The 22874-nt window shown below is 40.0% G+C and overlaps 1 protein-coding gene and 1 long non-coding RNA gene across 8 annotated transcripts in view; one reads left to right on the top strand and one right to left on the bottom strand.

The window, feature by feature from the left end:
* Nr6a1 (nuclear receptor subfamily 6, group A, member 1) overlaps positions 1-22874 on the bottom strand; it is a 203093-nt gene that overhangs the window by 168321 nt on the left and 11898 nt on the right. The gene's annotated exons all lie outside the window — the stretch shown is intronic.
* Nr6a1os overlaps positions 1-22874 on the top strand; it is a 105892-nt gene that overhangs the window by 75718 nt on the left and 7300 nt on the right. For 2 of the 6 annotated variants that reach the window (XR_374324.3, XR_866166.2), the window contains exon 5: positions 16301-16432. The exons of 2 other annotated variants lie outside the window; for them this stretch is intronic. This is a non-coding gene — a long non-coding RNA (nuclear receptor subfamily 6, group A, member 1, opposite strand). Of the gene's footprint in view, positions 1-4733; positions 4830-16300; positions 16433-17351; positions 20657-22874 lie in introns of those variants that run through there. 2 more of the 6 variants (XR_866167.2, XR_866170.2) reach the window with 2 other exon arrangements.

A 22874-nucleotide genomic window follows, 5' to 3' on the forward strand; every position in this document is an offset into this window, starting at 1 on the left:
TTGTGATCTCAGCACTGAGGAAGCAAGACAAGAGGATCCATGATTATGGCCAGTTAGCTTAGTCTAATCAGTGTATCCCATGCCAATCAGAGACCCTGTCTCAAAAAACAATGTGGACAACATCCTGAGGAATGACACCCAAGGATGATCTCTGACCTCTACATAAATGTGCACACATGCACATGGCAAAATCACAGAAAGAGATTCAAACCTACTTTAAAAAATAAAACATTTTGAAAATATACATCAGACAATGTACAACTGGGATAGTACACAGTAGTAAGAATCATTTTATTTCATGTGTGCTCACACGTTACATGTGTGCATGTGCAAGTATACATGTGGAGGTCAGAGGAGAATTTAAGGGAATTGGTTCTCTCCTTCCTGCAATATGGACTCTGGGGCTAAATTCAGGTCATCAGAGGTTGTTAGCAAGTGCCTTAACCCACAGAGCAATCTCACCAGCCCTATTTATTTTCAAAGCTTTTAAGCTTTATTATTCTGTGAGTGTGTATGTATGGTGTGCTTAGTAAGAACAAGGCTGTGGAGTCAGTTCTCATTTCAACCTTTATGTAGTTTCCAGGAATCAAACTCAGGTCCTCAGGCTTACATAGCAACAACTTTTCACTCATAAGTCATCTCACCAGCTTCAGAATAGATTTGAATTCTGGTACCATTACTTACAAATTGTGTTGGCTTAGAGAGTGATGCCACCACTGTGATCCAGTATCTTTGTCTACAGACTGCTATAAAGAGCTAGTGATATGAAGCACTCAAGGCAGTGAAAACACTTAATAGTTATCATCAGTACTGGTAAGAAAAGAGAAGTAGCAATCAGAGACATGGGGATATTACAGGCAGGAAGATGGCATTTGACCCAACAAGACTATCCAAAGAACAAAATACAAAGGACATAGCATATGAGAACGATAAACATAGGAGCAGAATGCATGGTTGTATCATAACGATCTTTATTTAACTATCATCCAAGAGAGGTTTGGGCCTTTTAGCCTGTAGGCAAGTCACTTACAAAACTAAGAAGCTGGTCAATGACAGCCAAAATGTACTTCAATATAGTGAGTTCTAAAATACCAACCAGAAAAAGCAAAGTACTTGGAATTTTTATAAAACAAGATTTTCTTGGAGAAGCCTACAAATACTGAACAGCCCCTGAAATTCTAGGAAATGATTCTACTTTACAGGACCTACCACCAATTTCACCCATCTCCTAGGTTCTTTCTGGTAAGATGAATGCCTGCCATACTGTCATTTGTGGTCTACAAACAAGCTCCATGTCCAAACAAATATTAAGACTATTTACCTTTGGATTGGCTGTACATTAAATTCACATCTCTCTCTTGCTGTTCTGTCTAGCAAGTGAGGTGTCACTTTACCCATTAGCTTCTTGTTTTACAGGGCAACCTGACAATCCACACTTTAGCAAAAGCAAAAAATACCTTTGAATGCAAGGATATTGCACTTCATGTCCACACACAAGACAGCTGAAGAGCTTCAAGTAAATAATAAGCCTTCTCCGGTTTTACAAATGTCAAGGTCCCATTTATAAATTTCAACAACAAAAATGCCCACTTCCTAATTTCATTCCATTTCTTTAATGTGATATCTAAGGAGCTACACACACACACACACACACACACACACACACACACACACACAGAGAGAGATGGGAAGTGTGAAAGTGTAGGGGGCATAGCATATTTGAGTTCTTATTTATATAACCTAGTATGCCCACATATTTATGTTAAGTGTAAATGCAGCTTATGAGGAATGCCTGAATTTCCACAGAAACACTAATAATGTCCCTCTTATCAGCCTGCATCACCTTTCATATCATTCTTCAGGCTTCAAGCTTTGTAATTATAGCCTTGAAAGCAGACTAAGGGTAGAAAAGCCAAACCAAGTTTACAACACTTCAATTAAAATATTTTAAAAATAAATACACAGCTTCAAGGCTATGGCTACAGAATCTGAAAGGATTCTAGGAGTCTAGGATGCAATGGTCTAATGAGTCAGAGGCCATTAGTGTTTATGTGAGAAAACAGTACAAGTCTTTCTCCAAAAACTGCATTTCTTGATGAGTCTCTAACATTTTTTATTTAGCACCTCTGATCCTTTGGAGGAACAAGGACTAATCCTTTGGAGGAACAAGGATCTTTATTTGACTTAGAGGTGAAAGAAACTTCAAAATGCACACATAGAAAAAGTACAAAATAAATTGCCAGATGCCATTTATATAATTTTTAGTGTGTCAGACATTACCTTGATGCTTCATAAAAATTCTTCCCGGGTAGTTACTGTTACCTCTAGCTTACAGATTTAAATAGATTACTGTACAGCATTACATGAAATGAACCAAAATAAATCAGAAAGCATCCCATATCAACCTCAACAGATGGCTTGATGGAACAGCAAAAGCCAAATCCTTAGGAGAAAAAGATTACTGAGGCGAGATTCAATTGAGAAACGACCCCAAAACAGAAAAAAATCACTTTCTTATTCCCATTAAGAATCCCTTTTGCCAGGCACGGTGACATTCATCTTTGACCCCAGCACTTGGGAGCTGAGTGAAAACTTCCACTAATACAAAATGTCCTGAGATTCTATAGCAAGTTTAAGATCAGCTTGGCTATACAGTGAATTCAATGCCAGCCTGAGTACATGAAACTTTATTTCAAAAAACAAACAAACAAACAAACAAACAAAAAAAAGTTTAATATAAAAGTGTAATATGGAAGCATGATGATCTGAGATATCTAATCAAGAACAGAAATAATAAAGAACATAGGAGCCGGGTAGTAGTGGAGCACTTGGGAGGCAGAGGCTGGCAGATCTGAGTTCGAGGCCAGCCTGGTCTACAGAGTGAGTTCCAGGACAGCCAGGACTACACAGAGAAACCCTGTCTCGAAAAAACAGAAAGAGAGAGAGAGAGAAAAAAGAAAAAAGAAAAGAAGAAAGAAGGAAAGAATGAACGGAACAAACATAGGATGAAATGTGGAAGACACCTAAAAATTCAACCATAGGGAATGATTACATTCTAGTATACATATTGTTCATTATGGTATTTTCTGAACGTTACATATGTGTAACGTTGGTTGTGGTATAAGAGGCCAGAGGTGGTGATACACTCCTGAAATCCCATGGAAGGCATGGTAGCATATGCCTTTAATTCTAGTTTTCAGGAGGTATAGTCAGGTGGATCTACGTAAGTCTGAGGTCAGCATGGTCTACACAGTTTAAGACTAGCCAGGGCAACATACTAGAGAAAAAAACAAGATCCTAATGTCACACTGCCACTCTTCCAAATTCCTTTTATAGTCCATCTTGTCACTCACAAGGCCACTTTCATTCTCTCCCAAATCTGGACCTAGTTCAAAAACCTTCTACTCACCCTACAACTCTAGACCATTACAATTGTTCTTCCTCAGCTGGATGGTGGTGGTGGTTCATGCCTTTAATCTCAGCATTTGGGAGGCAGAGGCACACAGATCTCTGAGCTCAAGACCTGCCAGCCTATAGAATGAGTTCCAGAACAGCGAAGGCTACATAGAGAAACCCTGTCTCAAAAAAAAATTGTTCTCCCTGCCTGTGATGGGTACTTTTAGGTCAACTTGACACAAGCTGAGTCACTGGAGAGGAGGGAGCCTCAGTTGAGAAAATGCCTCAATAAGACTGGGCTATAGGCAGGTCTATTGGGTATTCTTAATTAGTGATCAATGTGCAAGGACCCAACCTATAGTGGATGTTGTCACCCACCCCTGGGCTGGTGGTCCTGGGTTCTATAAGAAAACAGGCTGAGTAGGCCATGGTAAACAAGGTAGTAAACAGCACTCCTGCATGGCCTCTGCTCGAGTTCCTGCATCGAGGTTCCTGCACTATTTGAATTCCTGTCCTAACTTCCTTTAATGATAAACAGTGACATAGAAGTGTAAGCCAAATAAATCCTTTCCTCCAAAAATTGCTTTTGGTCATAGTATTTTATCACAGTAATAAAACCCTAAGACACTACCAGCTCTTCTCTCACTTTCTAGTGGATTTCTACTGCACTCCAAAATCCTGTTCCCTACCTCTTTAGCATGACATTGATGCCTTTACATTACAAAAATAAGGCTTTTATTTTCGCAACCTTATTTTTTCCTGACATACCATCAAGTTTGAAAAGGTAATTTGTAAACTCCTATTCCCAAACTCCCCAAAATTTACATAAAGATTTAAAAATGCCAACTTTAATGTTAAAAATATTTTACATGAAAATACCGTACATAAAGTGATACACCAGAAATGTAAGACATCTAAGCACTAGCCTTGTTCTGGTACTAAAAAGCCACTTGGTGATGTTATACATCTACACTCTGTACCTCCATTTTCCTCCATTTCATCTTCAGTAAAGGACTTCTACTTTCTTGGTATTCCTCTCAGGTCTAGAATCTAAACTAATGTATCAAAAGTTGCAAACCCTATAACAAAAGTGAAAAAAACCTGCAATCTTGGGGTTGGAGAGCATAGTGGTTAAGAGCTGCTCTTTCAGAGGATCTGGGTTCTGTTCTCAGGATCCACATGGCAGCTCACAACCTCTGGAATTCTAGTTCCAGGAGATCCTTCTTTTGGTCTCATGAGGTAAGACATGGATTTTGTCCACAGACACAGAAAACACTTCTAGACATAAAATATTAGAAAAAATTTTAAATCATTAAACTACTTTTTTTTTTTTCAAGTTGCAGTCTTGGGGCAGCAAGATGGCTCAATTGGTGGCTGATGCCCAATGGCGCTAGCATATCAATATGAACTCAACCTCTGGAACCCACTCAGAGGTAAAACCATAGAGCCAACTCCACAAAGTTGTCCTTGGACCTCTACACATGTGCTCATGTTCACACATGTGTGTACACACACACACAGGAAAATTGGTGTTTCTGAAGTTGCAGCATTGTATACAGGTAGCTATCAAGGATAATGTCATCTTGACACAAACTACACTCATTTGGTAAGACAAAACCTCTACTGAGAAAATGCCTCCGCCAGACTGACCTGTGGGCAAGCCCCAAGGGATATCTTTTTGACTGATGATTGATCCAGAGGGCCTAGACCACTGTGAGCAAGGCTACCTTTAAGCAGGTGGTTCTGGGAACCATAAGAAAGCAGGCCAAAAGAAGCAAACTAAGAAGCAGTGTTCTTTCATGGTTTCTGCTTCAGTTCCTGCTCTGCTTGAATTCCTGCCCTGACTTCCATCCCCCTTCTGTGACAGATTTGTTACCTAAAAGTATAAGATAAAATCATTCTGTACTGGAGAGGTGGCTCAGTGGATAAGTGCACTGTTGCTCTTGAAGCAGACCTGGGTTCAATTCCCAGGTCCTACATGGCAGCTCACAGCTGTAACTCTAGTTACATGGGATCCACCCCCTTTGGGGGAGCTGCGGCTGGGAAAGTCGTTTCATTTTGTTGAGATAAGGTTTCTCTTATGTCACAGCCCTGGTTGTCCTGGAACTTCATCTGTATAGATCAGACCCAAATTGGCCTTGAACTCACAGAGATCTGCCTTTCTCTGCCTCCCAAGTGGTGGGACTAAAGGCATGTACTGAAAGAAAATAAAACTTGAGACCTGTGATTCATGTAATTATGTCAAATAGCCCAAAGAGTTGTTTGTGAGCTTTGAAACCTGGGGCTGAGAACATAGCAGAACAGGCCAGGACATGCCCGGGGAAGGCCCAACGTTAAGACATTCCTGAGGCTGCTTGGCCATAAAGATAAAGATAATGACATGTCTGCACTGGCCCGGCGCCTCCCTATCTCCCGCCCTTCTGACCTAAGTTAAATGTTATCTGCATGTACAGTCTGCTGATGTTTAAATGAACCAATCATGTGAAACCGTGCCAATTCCTCCCCCCCCCCCCCCCCAGCCCCAGACCCTTCTCTATAAAAACCCCTAGTTTTCAAGCCTCGAGTTTCAACCCGGAGCTCTGCCATTAAACTATCTCATGTATTTACATCAAGACGGTCTGTTCTTCGTGATTCTTGGGTGTATGCCGAATTGGAAGTTGAGTGGGGGTTTCACCACTAGGTTCTTTCAGTACCACAATGCCCAGCCCAACCTCCATAGATACCAGGCATGCATATACATATATTCATGCAAAGCATTCATATACATAAATTAATCTAAAAAGCCGGGCAGTGGTAGCTCACACCTTTAATCCCAGCACTTGGGAGTCAGAGGCAGGCAGATTTCTGTGTTTGAGAGGCCAGACTGGTCTACAAAGTGACTTCCAGGACAGCCAGGACTACACAGAGAAACCCTGTCTTGAAATAAATTTAAAAAAAATAATAATCTTTTTAAAAAACACAAAATAAATAAGAGATAAACATTAACTTCTCTCAGGGTGGTAGTGTGCAAGCCTTTAATCCTAGTACTCAGGAGGCAGAGATAAGCAGATCTCTAAATTCAAGGCCAGCATGATCTACAGAGTGAGTTCCAGAAGAGCCAGGGCTGCACAGAGAAACCCTCTCTCAAAAACAAACAAAAAATATTACATTCTTTTTTGTTTGTTTGTTTTTTGGGGGTTTTTTTGTTTTTGTTTTTTCAAGACAGGGTTTCTCTGTATAGCCCTGGCTGTCCTGGAACTCACTTTGTAGACCAGGCTGGCCTTGAACTCAGAAATCCGCCTGCCTCTGCTCCCCTAGTGCTGGGATTAAAGGCATGCACCACCATGCCCGGCAAGACTTTTTTTTAAAGATTTATTTATCTATTTTATGTATATGAGTACATGGTAGCTGTCTGTCTTCAGACACACCAGAAGAGGGCATCGGATCCCATTATAGAGGTTGTGGGCCACCATGTGGTTGCTGGGAAATGAACTCAAGGACCTCTAGAAGAGCAGTCAGTGCTCTTTACTGGTGAGCCATTTCTCCAGGCCCCGAGAAAGACTTCTTAATTTCAAAATCTAAACCACCTTGGAACAGCTCTAAAAAACAAGTTTCACTCTGTCAACACTTCAGGAACAACATTATTTAGCATTACTAAGTTATCACTCAACGATACTGAGATGTTGGCTCCTTTGTGAGGCTACAGCTCTTTGATCATCAACCTCAGATCCAAGATCTCAGCTAAGGCAACTAATGAAATAACTAGGTACCACAGATACTACTAATTTACCTGTCTTACTCCATGTGCATGATACATATTTCCTTATAGATTCCTTACAGTTCTGGACTTACAGGGGAAAGTTCTACTATTACTATGTATAGCAGCAGTAAAAACATGTTATTAGAATTCTATCTTAACTTCCCTGTGCCTCAAAATCACATGAGATACCACAAGCAACTGGATTCCAGACAGCTGCTCTGCTCTGACTTCAGCAATCCTCTGAACAGGATTCACATTCCCGAGTAAGGTAAAGTGACCATAAGTGTCAGAAAGTGAATGCTGTAAGAGCAACAAGGCAGACTGAAACACAAGATAACCTGGAAACGAAAGCTTCATACCACACTAGTTGCTTACAACCTGACCACATTATGCCTCTAGAAATTTTAGTTCCATTATTCATTCCTCATCTTATTCCCAATGGCAGGCACTCAGGTAGCCTAGTATTCTATTTCCTAAAAGGCATCAGGTATCATAGAACTTTCCATTGTACTCAGATCTGCTTCTCTGCCACATACCCAAGAACAGCTATTCAAGCAAGGACTCTTAGCTTCTTTGCACCCTAAACTGGCAAGCATCTGTCTTCAACTCCTTATCTTTTTTCCAACACCAGAAACTGTAAAATGACTTTCTAGTTACATAGAAGTATCCAAAACACCAGCAAAAATAAAGTCAGGACTTAAAAGCACTAATTTTTCTGAGCATTTCTGTCTCTGTAATTAAAAACAGAGAGAGCATTACTCTTGTTTTCCTTGTTTTTTAAGACAAGAGTCTCTCTGTATAGCTTTGGCTGTCCTGGAACTCTCAGTAGACCAAGCAGGGCTAGAACTCAGAGCCTGCCTCTGCCTCTCTGCCCCTCCCTCTGCCCTGCGAGGATACCACACCCAGATGACTTTTGTATGATTTTAATTCACACATCACACTAAAGCAACAATGTACAAATGGACCCTTGGGCTCCTCCTTTATCAGAGACTCCTGCAGATTCCGACAAAGAGAGCCCTGAAGGCAGAAAGCGTAGATTTGTGTTCTATCTCTGAGCAAAGACATTTAATTACTGTCAGTTCTCCCACAGGTAATCTGACAATAATGTCATTCTCCTGGTAAAACTGCTACAGGTAACACATGAGAAAAGGATAAAAATCGCAGTTTAAGAAAAGAAAAAAGCAAACGCAGGGCTGGAGAGTTTTCTTAATGGCTAAGAGTACTTGTTCTTGCAAAGGAGCCAGGTTCGATTCCCAGTACCCACATGGAAGCTTACTACCTCCTCAGGCACCAATCACACATGTGGTGTTCAGATATATATACAAGTTATACACTCATACACACAAAATAATGAGATTAAAAAAATTTTAAAGAGCACAGGCAAAACATTTGCTACACAATTCTCACATTAATACGTTATACCAAGGCTTATCAGGCTAATATTTGCCATTAACAAAGCTACAAAAATCACTATTTAACAAAAAAAAAAAAAAATGTTAGACAAACCTTTCTTTTTATTTTATTTTTTTTAACTTTATTTACTTATTTATTTTTTGTTTTTCAAGACAAGGTTTCTCTGTATAGCCCTGGCTGTCCTGGAACTCACTTTGTAGACCAGGCTGGCCTCAAACTCAGAAATCCACCTGTCTCTGCTTCCCAAGTGCTGGGACTAAAGGTGTGCGCCACCACTGCCCCAGCCTTTTTTTTTTTTAAAATGTTTTTAAAGATTTATTTTATGTATATGAGTTCACTGTAGCTGTCCTCAGACACACCAGAAGAGGGCATCGGATCCCATTACAGATGATTATGAGCTACCACGTGGTTGCTGGGAAGTGAACTCAGGACTTCTGGAAGAGCTGTCAATGCTCTTAATGGCTGAGCCATCTCTCCAGCCCCCTTTTTTTCTTTTTTTCTTTTTTTTTTTTTTTTTTTTCTGAAGACCTTTTCTTTTCTTTTCTTTCCTTTTTTTTTTAAATTTTTTTTATTAGGTATTTTCCTCATTTACATTTTCAATGCTATCCCAAAGGTCCCCCATACCCACCCCCACCCCCAATCCCCTACCCACCCACCTCCCCTTTTTGGCCCTGGCGTTCCCCTGTACTGGGGCATATAAAGTTGGCAAGTCCAATGGGCCTCTCTTTGCAGTGATGGCCTACTAGGCCATTTTTTGATGCATATGCAGCTAGAGACAAGAGCTCCAGGGTACTGGTTAGTTCATATTGTTGTTCCACCTATAGGGTTGCAGTTCCCTTTAGCTCCTTGGGTAATATCTCTAGCTCCTGCATTGGGGGCCGTGTGACCCATCCAATAGCTGACTGTGAGCATCCACTTCTGTGTTTGCTAGGCCCCGGCATAGTCTCACAAGAGACAGCTATATCTGGGTCCTTTCAGCAAAATCTTGCTAGTGTATGCAATGGTGTCAGCGTTTGGAAGCTGATTATGGGATGGATCCCTGCATATGGCAATCACTAGATGGTCCATCTTTTTGTCACAGCTCCAAATTTTGTCTCTGTAACTCCTTCCATGGGTGTTTTGTTCCCATTTCTAGGAAGGGGTAAAGTGTCCACACTTTGGTCTTCCTTCTTCTTGAATTTCATGCATTTAGCAAGTTGTATCTTATATCTTGGGTATCCTAAGTTTCTGGGCTAATATCCACTTATCAGTGAGTACATATTGTGCGAGTTCCTTTGTGATTGGGTTACCTCACTCAGGATGATACCCTCCAGGTCCATCCATTTGCCTAGGAATTTCATAAATTCATTTTTTTAATAGCTGAGTAGTATTCTATTGTGTAAATGTACCACATTTTCTGTATCCATTCCTCTGTTGAGGGGCATCTGGGTTCTTTCCAGCTTCTGACTATTATAAATAAGGCTGCTATGAACATAGTGGAGCATGTGTCCTTCTTACCGGTTGGGACATCTTCTGGATATATGCCCAGGAGAGGTATTGCAGGATCCTCCAGTAGTACTATGTCCAATTTTCTGAGGAACGTCCAGACTGATTTCCAGAGTGGTTGTACAAGCTTGCAATCCCACCAACAATGGAAGAGTGTTCCCCTTTCTCCACATCCTCACCAGCATCTGCTGTCACCTGAGTTTTTGATCTTAGCCATTCTGACTGGAGTGAAGTGGAATCTCAGGGTTGTTTTGATTTGCATTTCCCTGATGATTAAGGATGTTGAACATTTTTTCAGGTGCTTCTCAGCCATTCGGTATTCCTCAGGTGAGAATTCTTTGTTCAGCTCTGAGCCCCATTTTTTAATGGGGTTATTTGATTTTCTGGAGTCCACCTTCTTGAGTTCTTTATATATATTGGATATTAGTCCCCTATCCGTTTTGGGATAGGTAAAGATCCTTTCCCAATCTGTTGGTGGCCTTTTTGTCTTATTGACGGTATCTTTTGCTTTGCAGAAGCTTTGCAATTTTATGAGGTCCCATTTATCGATTCTCGATCTTACAGCACAAGCCATTGCTGTTCTATTCAGGAATTTTTCCCCTGTACCCATGTCTTCGAGGCTTTTCCCTACTTTCTCCTCTATAAGTTTCAGTGTCTCTGGTTTTATGTGGAGTTCCTTAATCCACTTAGATTTGACCTTAGTACAAGGAGATAGGAATGGATCAATTCGCATTCTTCTACATGATAACCACCAGTTGTGCCAGCACCATTTGTTGAAAATGCTGTCTTTTTTCCACTGGATGGTTTTAGCTCCCTTGTCAAAGATCAAGTGACCATAGGTGTGTGGGTTCATCTCTGGGTCTTCAATTCTGTTCCATTGGTCTACTTGTCTGTCACTATACCAGTACCATGCAGTTTTTATCACAATTGCTCTGTAGTACAGTTTTAGGTCCGGCATGGTGATTCCACCAGAGGTTCTTTCCCTTTCTTTTTAATTAGGAACAATTCGATGTATACTCCAAGTGAGAAAAGAGAAACTATGGGTTCTGTGTGTAATTTATAAAGCGATAAAAAGTTCTCTAGAGAGGATAGCCAGAAATGCACAGAAAAACTCTTGTCTTGAAAAAGCAAAAAGATAAACGAATAAATAAATAAATAAATAAATAAGGAAAATTAGAAAAATTATTATAATCATGACATATGAAAATTCCTCTGATAATTATCAAGTGTAAATAATTCAGACTGGGTCTGTGTAGTATGAAAGATAACAGCCCTCATTGAGAGTGGCACTACTAGGAAGTGTAGCCTTGTTGGAATAGGTGTGGCCCTGGAGGAAGTGTGCACTGTGGGGTGGGCTTTGAGGCCTCATATAATCAACCTATGCCCAGTGTGGCTCACAGTCACTTCTGCTGCTTGCAGATCAAGATGTAGAATTCTGAGCTCCTTTCCCTGCATGACACCATGGCAATAATCATCTAAACCTCTGAAACTGTAAACCTGCTCTATCAAATGTTTTCCTTTATAAGAGTTGCCTAGCTGGGCATGGTGGCTCATGACTTTAATCCCAGCACTCGGGAGGCAGAGGCAGAGGCAGGTGGATTTCTGAGTTCGAGGCCAGCTTGGTCTACAAAGTGAGTTCCAGGACAGCCAGGGCTATACAGAGAAACCCTGTCTCAAAAAACCAAAATAAATGAGCCTGGTTTACATAGTTGAATTCTAAGACAGCCCGGGCTATATAAAGAGAGCCTGTCTCAAACTTTTAAAAGGGAGGGGGCTTGGAGAGATGGCTCAGTAGCTGCTCTTACAGAGGATCCAGTAACCATGTCCATGTGGCTGCTTACAACTATCTGTCACTCCATTTCCAGAGGATCCAATTTCTTCTGGCCTCTATAATAATCATAATAACAGTAACAACAACAGTTATTAATTATTAATTATTAATTAGTGAGAGTGATTATTATTCAGGCTAGAAGCCTCTCATGTATAACTTTTTATAAGCCTCACAGCAAACTTTTTAAAACAAGGGAAGGAAACTCTTTCCTTTGTATCTGAAGAAACTGCCCAAATATAAAATTTAATAAGAAAACTTAATAAGGGGGCTGGCAAGATGGCTCAGCAGGTAAGAGCACTGACTGCTCTTCCAAAGGTCCTGAGTTCAAATCCCAGCAACCACATGGTGGCTCACAACCACCCGTAATGAGATCTGACACCCTCTTCTGGTGCATCTGAAGTCAGCTACAGTGTACTTATGTATAATAATAAATAAATAAATCCTTTAAAAAAAAAGAAAAAGAAAACTTAACAATAGGACAAGCTTTTCTCTTAGTTATTCAGGAAGCTTTAAAAATAAAAAAATTTAAAAATATAAAACTGGGCAGCGGTGGTGCAAGGCTTTAACCCCAACAGTCAGGAGGCAGAGGGAGGTAGATCTCTGTGGATGGAGTCCCAGTACAGCCAGAGCTGTACATAAAAACTCTGTCTGAACAAACAAACAAACAAACAAAGTAAATAAAAGTTAAAATACAAGTGGTGATACACTCTTTTAATCTCAGCACTCAGAGGCAGTGGCAGGTGAATCTCTGAGTTCAAGGCAGCCTGATTAACAGAGTGAGTTCCAGGATAGCCAAAGATACACAGAGAAACCCAGCCTCAAAAGTAAAAAAAAATAAAAAATAAAATAAAATAAATGAAAAGTATCTTCAAAAAAAAAAAAAATCAAATGACTCAGCAGGCAAGAATATCTGCTATGTAGCAATGATAACCGGAGTTTGGATCCTAGCAACCACATAACAAAACTGGTTATCTAGCAAATCCCTGAAATGCCAGATGTCAGGGATTTAGCACAATCTTCTGGCACCACACTTGCTTAATAATTTAATAAGTCTTTACTTAAAAATCAATTATGGGGTTGGAGAGATGGCTCAGTGGTTAAGAGCACTGGCTGCTCTTCCAGAGAACCCAGGTTCAATTCCCAGCACCCACACAGCAGCTGACAACTTTCTGTGACTCCAGTTCCAGGGGATCTGATGCCCTCATACACGCAGGCAAAACACCAATGCACACAAAATGAAAATAAATTTTTAAAAATCAAATTATGGACTAGTGTGATAGCACAGCAGTTAAGAGCACTGGCTGTTCTTCCAGAGGACTTGGGTTCGAATCCCAGAATCCACATGGCAACTCACAACCACATGTATCCTACACCTTCTTCTGGCCTTTGCAGGCACCAACACAAATGTGGCACACAGACATACATGTAGACAAAACTCTCATAGACATTAAATAATTATAGGCTTTTCAAAAGAATTGTTTATTTAATGTGTATGAGTATTTTGCCTACATGTATGTTTGTGCACCACTTATGTGCCTGGTGACAAAAGAGGGCAAAAGAGGATCCTCTGGGACTGAAATTACAGACAATTATGAGCTGCCATGTGGGTGGGGGAGTCAATCCTTTGTTCTCCAGAAGAGCAGGTCTCTGAGCCATCTCTCCAGGCCCATAATAGTTTATTAAATCAAATTATAATCTAGATTCTAATCAAGATAGTTATATCAGGTATCTGTTTACTGTCTCTAACAAAATCATGCGCTAAAGTGGCAATTAAATTTATAGTAATTATAAATTACAAGCTGCAATGTTTTTTAATTGTACAAGATGAAAATCACACTAGCTGGACATGGTGGCACAGGCATACATCTTTAGCACTCAGGAGGCAGAGGCAGGCGGATTTCTGAGTTCAAGGCCAGCCTGGTCTACAGAGTGAGTTCTAGGACAGCTGAGGCTACACAGAGAAACCCTGTCTTGAAACACCAAAACCAAACCAGGCTAAACCAACCAACCAAACAAACAAACAAAAACAGGCATTACCTTTTCAATTCTCTTTTAACCTTTCTGATGACACCAAAAGAAGAAATTCAGTTTGGCCTTGTGCTGCTTCTCTAATGCTTACTACTAATCACTGTTCATCAAAAAGGTTTAATCAGAGCCTTTGGTAATAATTCCTCATACTAGTACAACTTAACACAACTTGGTTTTTAATCATACATAATTTTAGTGTTCTATATTTTGGCAAATAACTTTTTACTTAGGATAGCTCAAATTATTGAAGTGGAAACTTAAGGATTCTTTGAAAAGTCAGTTGTGTCAGATGGCGTTTTGCTGGGGCAACACGTAAAGGACTGTTTCCTGAAATGGACACAGGTGCAAGGATGCTCTGCTAAAGCAAACACGTGAAAGGACTTTTGACAAAGGATTCTTTACTAACAACACGCATGTATTGGTTTGCCTAACATTGAGTAGTTGAGCTTCTTGTCGGGACTCCAGAGAGAGAAACGAATGTACCAAAAAACTTCTGGTGGTATGTGCTACGGCTTCTTGCTGCTTCCTCAGACTCAGGCTTGATTGGCAGAGTGATGCCAGCTGAGACAGACTCATATGCTGAGGCAAGATACATAATGAGGCAAGTCCAAACATCATGTTTGGAGGGAGTATAAATAGGACTCAACAGACTGAGAGAGAGAGGCATGCCTGTAGCTGTGCAATACTAGTCTCTCATCTTCACTGATCTTCACTTCGCTGACAGAGGCACAGCCGAGAACTTCTGGCATTCCTGTTGGCCCTGGTTCCTCCCACTGAGTCGTGCCAATTGGGCTGAGGCACAGCTGTCTCTGCTAGGCTGTGCCACCGCTGTGATTTGTGTTTGCTATCCTGATTCTACCGAACTCTACTGCTGGTATATCTGTAAAATGTTTGCAAATGGATTGAGCTAGCTGCTGCTGCTGATCTGTGAACTGAATTGCCAATTTCTTAACAATGTAGATCGGATTTGCTCCAAAGAACCATTTCTAAACAGGTCCACTTCCCCCACATCCTTTCTTTTCCACTACCTCTGGTGGGTGATGGGCTAGAAGGGAGATTAAAGCATTTAAAAACCATCATTAAAAATAGGCTTTAAAAAATTAAAGTTGCAAGTTCTTAAAAGTTGTGGTAACTAGGCATAGTGGGCCATGTTTTAATCTCAGCACTCAGGAAGAGGTGGAAAGATCTCTGTTAAATTTAAAGCCAACTTGACTATATGCTGAGTTATAACCCAGCAGGAACTTATCTAATAAAAGTTTTAGTTTACCTAGTACAGAAAACAAACTCCTGAAAGCTGTCCTCTGATCTCCATACAAATATTGTGCCATGAACTCATGAATGTACATACATATATAGATAAATGTAAAAGCTGGGTTTGCAAACTATTACTATTCAATATTTAAAATGTTAAAAGAATATATCTCATACAATTGCAAAAATTATGATTCTGATACAAGAAAGACTGAAGTTTGAAAGCACTGGCTTAGAAGACATGCTTAGCATGCAGGATTCAATCGATCCCCCAGAACTGGGACAGGGACTGACGTACTGTAATAGCTGTATGAGTAATGTTATTTTCAACTCTAAGTCTCAGTTCACTCATCTATAATATGGGCTTATATCATCTTTCAAGGAAATGTGGGAAGGATGACATGAGTTAATGTAGCCCAATGTCTGGTTTTCAGTATCAAACACCTATCTGTCCCTTCCCTTTTTAAGGATATGGTCAGAAAGCACTTACAGAGAACTCCAGGGAAAAGCTTTGAGTGGAGACTGGGGAAGCCAGGCTTCCTGTGTATTAAAGGAAGGAGCCTACGCTTTACTTGAAATGCTCCCCACTAAGAACCTCTGGGGACCTTGTTTTGCTGCTAAAGCTGCAGTCTGCTCTCCTAAGACTCATAATTCTAGTTACACACAAGTGACCGGGAATAAAGTGCTACAGAAAAAGTGGTACTTATCTTAAATCATGGAGAGGCCTGGTTTAAAAGGTAGGGTAGGGAGAAAGGACAATTCTACAACAAAAGCCCAAGCTAAAAGACCCTTAAGGGCTGGAAATTCTTCAGTGTGTAAGGGCATTATCCCCCAAACTCTCAGAAACCACAGAGAAGAAGAAGAGAATGACTCCATAATCTGTCCTCCAACTTTCACACACACATGCCATGGCACCAATACTCTCACTTTCTGCTGTTATTGTTGTTTCAGGCAATTCATTTAGGCGAATTCAATAAGAGTCTAGCTCAGTGGTTTTCAACCTTCCCAATGCTACAGTCCTTTAAACACAGTTCCTCATGTTGGGGTGACCCCCAACCATAATATTTTCACTGCTACTTCATAACTGTAACTTTGCTACTGTTATGAATCATAATATAAATATCTGTAATTATATTATATTATTCCAATGGTCTTAGGCAACCCCTATGAAAGAGTCCTTCAACGACCCCCAAAGGGATCCTGCCCCACAAGTTAAGAAACGCTGGTCTAAATCATCCGCAAACCAGTCTTGATCATTTCATCATCTGCCACTGTGCTGGAGCCCACAGGTGAGAAAACCCTTGAGGGGAGCTTGACCTGGAGTACAAGTGCTTCAAATTACCTGACAAAAGAAGAGTGAGAAAGGAAGGAGGAGGGCAAGCAGGGGAAGGCAGAAACCAGGAAGAGGTGACATTGGGGAGGGGAAAGGAAGGAGAAGAGACAAAAACAACACTCTGCACTTAGAACCACTGTGTGGTAATAGGCACTTTACACAGGGTGGCTTCACTTCTCTCAAACCCCTCCACAAGGTTAATTCTAAGATAATTCATCAAAGGACCAGATCTCTAGATTAGCCAACTTCTAGATTTACTGGTGTATAACTCACTGGAATAATTCTCACTCATGAGACAGTTTGCCTGCCTTTTCAAGATTTCCAACAAGTTTAAAAATCAAACAATAAGGTAACAAGCAATTTCAGGGGAGGGGGAGAGAGGGAGAGAGAGGAGAGGAGAGGAGAGGAGAGGAGAGGAGAGGAGAGGAGAGGAGAAGAGAGGGGGAGGGGGAGGGGGAGGGGGAGGGGGGAGGGAGAGGGAGAGGGAGAGAGAGGGAGAGAGAGAGAGAGAGAGAGAGAGAGAGAGAGAGAGAGAGAGAGAGAGAGAGAACAGGAAGAAAAATGGGAAACCAGCAACTAAGGAAACTAACAACTGTAAATACTACAAAGCTGATTAAAGCTGATTCAGCAAACTGATTACTACAAAATCAGACATAAGTAAGCTGGCCGTGTGTGGCAAGCTGGTTTTCAGTAGAGTTCAGTAGACTGGTTTCCTTAACTATCATGTTAATTTTAGTTCAGATTGTGATGGCTATTCTTGGTTATAGAGGGCAGGCAGTGAGGAATTTTTGCTTAATTTGAAGTAGGAAGAGCCACCTCTAATCCAGATCTTAAGGTAAGAAGACATATCTTTAATCTGCTATGTCTTCCTTCAGCCTATAAAGGAAGAAGAAAGCTTTTGCTCTTTGCCTGCTTGCTTTTGCTTGAATAGCAAGTCTCTTTCCTTCACTGGCATTAGAACCTACTTCTTCAGGATTCTGGAGAATACTGAAGACCAACTGAGACACACAGCCCCATGGACTAAGCAACTACTGGATTCTTGCTTGGACTTTTTGTTCATAGCCAGCCATTGCTGGATATTCTAAGAAATCCTCTTTCTATATAGAGAGATTCATTTTATAAGGTCTGTTACTCTAATCTGACTAAAACACAGATTAAAGAAAATTACCAGGAGTTGGTGGTGCCCACCTTTAGTCCCAACACTCAGGAGGCAGAGGCCAAAGAATGTCAGTGAGTTCGAGGCTAGCCTGTTATACAAAGCAAGTTCCAGCCAAGCTTCACAAAGAAACCTGTCTTTAAAAACCACCAACAGGGAATACCATTCCCACAGTAAAATGTATATATCCAACTTTACTGAAATAATACAACCCAATCTCTAAATAACAGTCACAAATCTCTGTTGAACTGCGCAATTGTTATAGTTGAGACTCTTCTGCAATGGGAGGGGTGTGAAACTGTTTCAGCAAACTGTTCTGCTGTAGTAACTGCTAGATGCAGCCGCTTTCAATCTGCGGACCACAAGCCCTTTGGGGTTGAACGACCCCTTTCATAAAGGTTTTATATCAGATATTTACATTATGATTCTTAACAGCAAAATTACAGTTATGAAGTAACAATGAAATAGTTTTATGGTTGGGGTAACCATAACAAGAGGAACTGAATTAAAAGGTCACAGCATTGGGAAGGTTGAGAACCTGTTGTTAAGAGCATGAACCTCAGAGTTAGATCTAGTTAATTTGTTTTTTGCTGTTTTGTTTTGGGGAAGAGCAGTGGTAAATAATGTAGAATCACCAGTCTTACGGGGCCATAAAATGAGGTAGTATATGGAGAATCTAAACAGAGACATTATTCTTTTATTTAGCCAGGGCAAACCTGTTTGTTGCTCATTAGATTACAAATCCTATTTTATAGCACTAAAATTGCCCCATCCCCTTCCCATTGCCATCCTTAGGGGCTGCCAGGACTGGCAACAACAGTTTTAATTTCTATTATATTAGCTTCATTCACATACACATAAACATACAATGTCATGATCAATTATTCTATCAAAGTATGGCTAGCTTAGTCTTATTAAATAAATGTGAGAATCTGCTGGGCCTGGTGGCCTCACTGAGGTAGGGAGAAGGGTTAGAGACAGGGCATGGGCATGAGGGCTTGAGCCTTTAATCCCAGCACTGAGAAGACAGAAGGTGGATCTCTGCAAGTTCAAGGACAACCTGGTCTACTGTGAGAGTTCCAGAACAGGCAGGACGGTTCTGGAGACATAGAGAGACCCTGTCTCACAAAACAAAAAAACAGTCAGAAGGCAGACTGGTTTATATATAGCAAGACTCTGTCTCAAAACAACAAAAGAAAGTAAAAACTAAAATAACCCTAAAATCTGTAAATACACACAGACAGACAGACAGACAGACACACACACACACACACACACACACACACACACACACACACACACACACACGACATGAGTGCTTTACTGTACACCCCAGGTATTTATCACATCATACATGATGCTGGGGATATTTCTTATACCACCTAGTGACAAATACAACTTGACTTTTTCTTACAAAACTTCCTAATTCCTTTTAAAAAAAAAGATTTATGTATTTTATGATATGAGTACACTGTAGCTGTACAGATGGTTGTGAGCCTTCATGTGGTTGTTGGGAATTTAGGATCTCTGCTCGCTCCAGTCGGCCCCACTCACTCCGGCCCAAAGATTTATTTATTATTATAAATAAGCACACTGTTGCTATCTTCAGACACACTGGAAGAGGGCACCAGATCTTATTATGGGTGGTTATGAACCACCATGTAGTTTCTGGGATTTGAACTCAGGACCTTCGGAAGAACGGTCAGTGAGTGCTCTTACCCACTGAGCCCTCGCCAGTCCCTTCCCAAATCCTTCTATCATTATGATTATAGGTCAATAGTTTTGTCCGAATAAACACATTTATATTGTTTTGTTTGTAGGCAAGATCTCCTAGAACTCTCTTGCCTTTTCATACTGGGTTTGCAGGGCTGTGTTACCAAGCCTATCAAAGAACAGTATTTATTCACAGATCTTACAAAGTATGGGAGGGTGTGGGGGTGATGTTGGGCTCCATACACATTAACCACATGCTCAATCAGTGAGTTTGCACATCCCAGCTCCTAAAGCTTTATAAATAGTTTACTGTATTAAAAACAAAACAAAAAACAAAAAACCTCTTACCATCAAAGTTCCTGCTTATTCATATGAAATAATGAAATATTAAAGAACCACTAATTGTTACTTCTAAAATGTGTTGAAACATTTCTTCTGATTCCCCACTGGGTTCAAAAATCTCTTTGATGTTAAGATAGTAAAGACAGATCTCAACAAATATGAATAGCACAAAATGATATTCGGTAAAATGCCACTGCACCTTAAACCCTTTCAAGTACATATTTTAAATGCTCAACAAATAAATGATATTTTTGTAATCTATTTTGAGCTTCTCTTTTGTACTTAAGAGTATCTTATTAACTATTTCAATGTATACCTAAGGCTATGATTAATGTTGTAGCTAGTAGAAGAGATTCTACCTCATTTCTTTTGTAATCAACACAAGCTATAAAATTAACTCGACAGCTTTTATAGTTTAGTTAGACTCAAAGTCATTTCCCGTTTTAATTACCAAACGGGATTTGAAGAGAAAACATCCACTCCATCCAAGGGGAAGAACATATGGTTTATTCCTTTTCTTTTCTTCCTTTCTTTCTTTCGTTCATTCGTTTGTTTTGGGGGGAGCTTTCGGGGGGTTGTTTTTTGTTTCTTTGAGACAGGGTTTCTCTATGTTTATTACTGCTTGTCTTAGGACTTGCTTTGTAGACCAGGCTGGTCTTAAACTCATAGAGATCCACCTGCCTCTGCCTCCCAAATGCTGGAATTAAAGGTGTACACCACAGCCGCCAGGTCCACTTATTCACTTTCTAATTAAAGTATTATAAAATAAAATAAAATAAAATAAAATAAAACTTGGGACTGAAGAGATGGTTCGCCAGTTAAGAACACTAGCAAAGAAGCAAAGTAACACTCTTCAAATGTCGATGCTCATTCTCAATCAATAAAAACTTAAGCGATCAGACTGGAGAGATAGCTCCGAGGTTAAGAGCACTATCTGCTTTTCCAGAAGTCCTGAATTCAATTCCCAGCAACTACATGGTGGATCACAGACATCTATAATGAGATCTGGTGCCCTATTCTGGCCTGCAGACATACATGCAAGCAGAATGTTGTACACATAATAAATAAATCTTTAAAAAAAAATAGCAAGTGACTACAGGACTCCTTAACTTTTATCTACCTCTATTTAAAAATCTATAAATAACTAAGCTCCCAAAATGTTTCAATTTCCATTCTGAAACCATCTCTATAAAAATGAGTATGCCAGATGTGGTGGTGTATCCCTTTAATCCCAGCACTTGGGAGGCCAAGGCAGGCTGAGCTCTTGAGTTTGAAGCCAGCCTGGTTTACATAGAGAGATCTTGTCTCAAAACAAAAAATAATTCTGAGATAATTTAGGTCCTCTAACCACAAAACTCCAGGCAAGATCAGCAACCTACAAAATATATACTCATTCTAAAAACAAATCATTTAAGTTCTCCTTCCATGTGCCTAATTTTCCAACCCCACCCAGTCGTAGTGGGATTGTTTGTAGCTTTGTAGTTCAGTTGTAGCTTTGATTCTCTTTGTGCCTGTTACTAGTCTGCAAAACTTGAAGTTTGCCAACAGTTTTTTACTCTTTATTTATTTATTTATTTATTTATTTATTTATTTATTTATTGGTTTTTCAAGACAGGGTTTCTCTGTATAGCCCTGGCTGTCCTGGAACTCACTTTGTAGACCAGGCTGGCCTCGAACTCAGAAATCCGTCTGCCTCTGCCTCCCGAGTGCCGGGATTAAAGGCGTGCGCCACCACCGCCCGGCTGCCAACGGTTTTTTAAAACTTTTTAAATGATTTTTTTAGTTTTTATTTCATGTGCATTAGTGTTTTGCCTGCCTATATGTCTGTATGAAGATGTCAGATTCCCTGGAACTGCAGTTACAGACAGTTATGTTAGTGGTGGGAATTGAACCCAGGACCCTGAAAGAACAGCTAGTACTTTTAACCACTGAGCCATCTCTCCAGCCTCATGCTGAAGGCACTGTGGAAAATGATACAACTATATCCAAGCACATACCATCCTTTAAGAATAACAACTAGAAAAATGGTTTTTGTTACCCATTCAACAATAATCTCTGAGAAGAAAGATCACAACAGCAGAAAGGTCTGCAAGCAAGCACTCCTCTGCCCAAGATGAAAACACTGACAAAAAGGAGAAAAACCAGTGCTAGAAGCGCAAAGATTCAGAGAGAAAGTAGGAGTGGGGAAATTCCTCAGAGGAGAGAGCATTTGCATTATAAGTGTGAGGTGAGAGCCAAAGTTCAGACCACAGCACCTAAGGGCAGCTAGTCTGTAATCCCAGCTGGCTTCTGTAATCCCAGCTGGCTAACAGGACTATCTCACCCAATCAAAGATCCTGTTCTCAGTAAATAAAGTGGACATTTATTTAGGAGTCAATCTCTGGCCTCCAGGTACACACCTGCACCACAGATTTTATATATATATAAAATATATACACACACACATACATACACACACATATACATACACACATATATATATGTACACACACACACACTATATATATATATATATATATATATATATATATATATATAGTGTGTGTGTGTGTGTGTGTGTGTGTGTACGCGCGTGTGTGTGAAATTAGAAATTCTTTTATCTATCAAACAAAAAATAAGAACAAGGCAAACAGCCTACCAACGTCTCAATGCTATCTGTAGCATAGGTATTTTCTTTTTAAATAATTAGTATTGCAGCCCTAGTTAGCAGAAGTATCTCAGAATGGATTAAGGCAAATACTAGTTAAAGAACACGAAGGTAAATCTTGATAATTCTAGAATGTCCTACAATCAAAAGCCAAGATAAAAGAAAGCACAAAGGGCTGGTGAGATGGCTCAGTGGGTAAGAGCACCCGACTGCTCTTCCAAAGGTCCGAATTTCAAATCCCAGCAACCACATGGTGGCTCACAACCACCCGTAATGAGATCTGATGCCCTCTTCTGGTGCGTCTGAAGACAGCTACAGTGTACTTACATATAATAAATAAATAAATCTTAAAAAAATAAATAAATAAATAAATAAAATAAAATAAAAAGCAAAATAGTTTTTGGTCACAAGAACAGGCTAATTAATTAATTAATTAATTAACTAAAAACCAAAAAAAAAAAAAACTAGAACTTGAAAAAAAAGTTTTAAAAAGATTGCTTGAAAGTCGAACTGTATTTTCAACCTTAAAAACAGCAAATT

This window comes from Mus musculus, chromosome 2, assembly GCF_000001635.26.
Source record: "Mus musculus strain C57BL/6J chromosome 2, GRCm38.p6 C57BL/6J".
Classification (NCBI taxonomy): domain Eukaryota; kingdom Metazoa; phylum Chordata; class Mammalia; order Rodentia; family Muridae; genus Mus; species Mus musculus.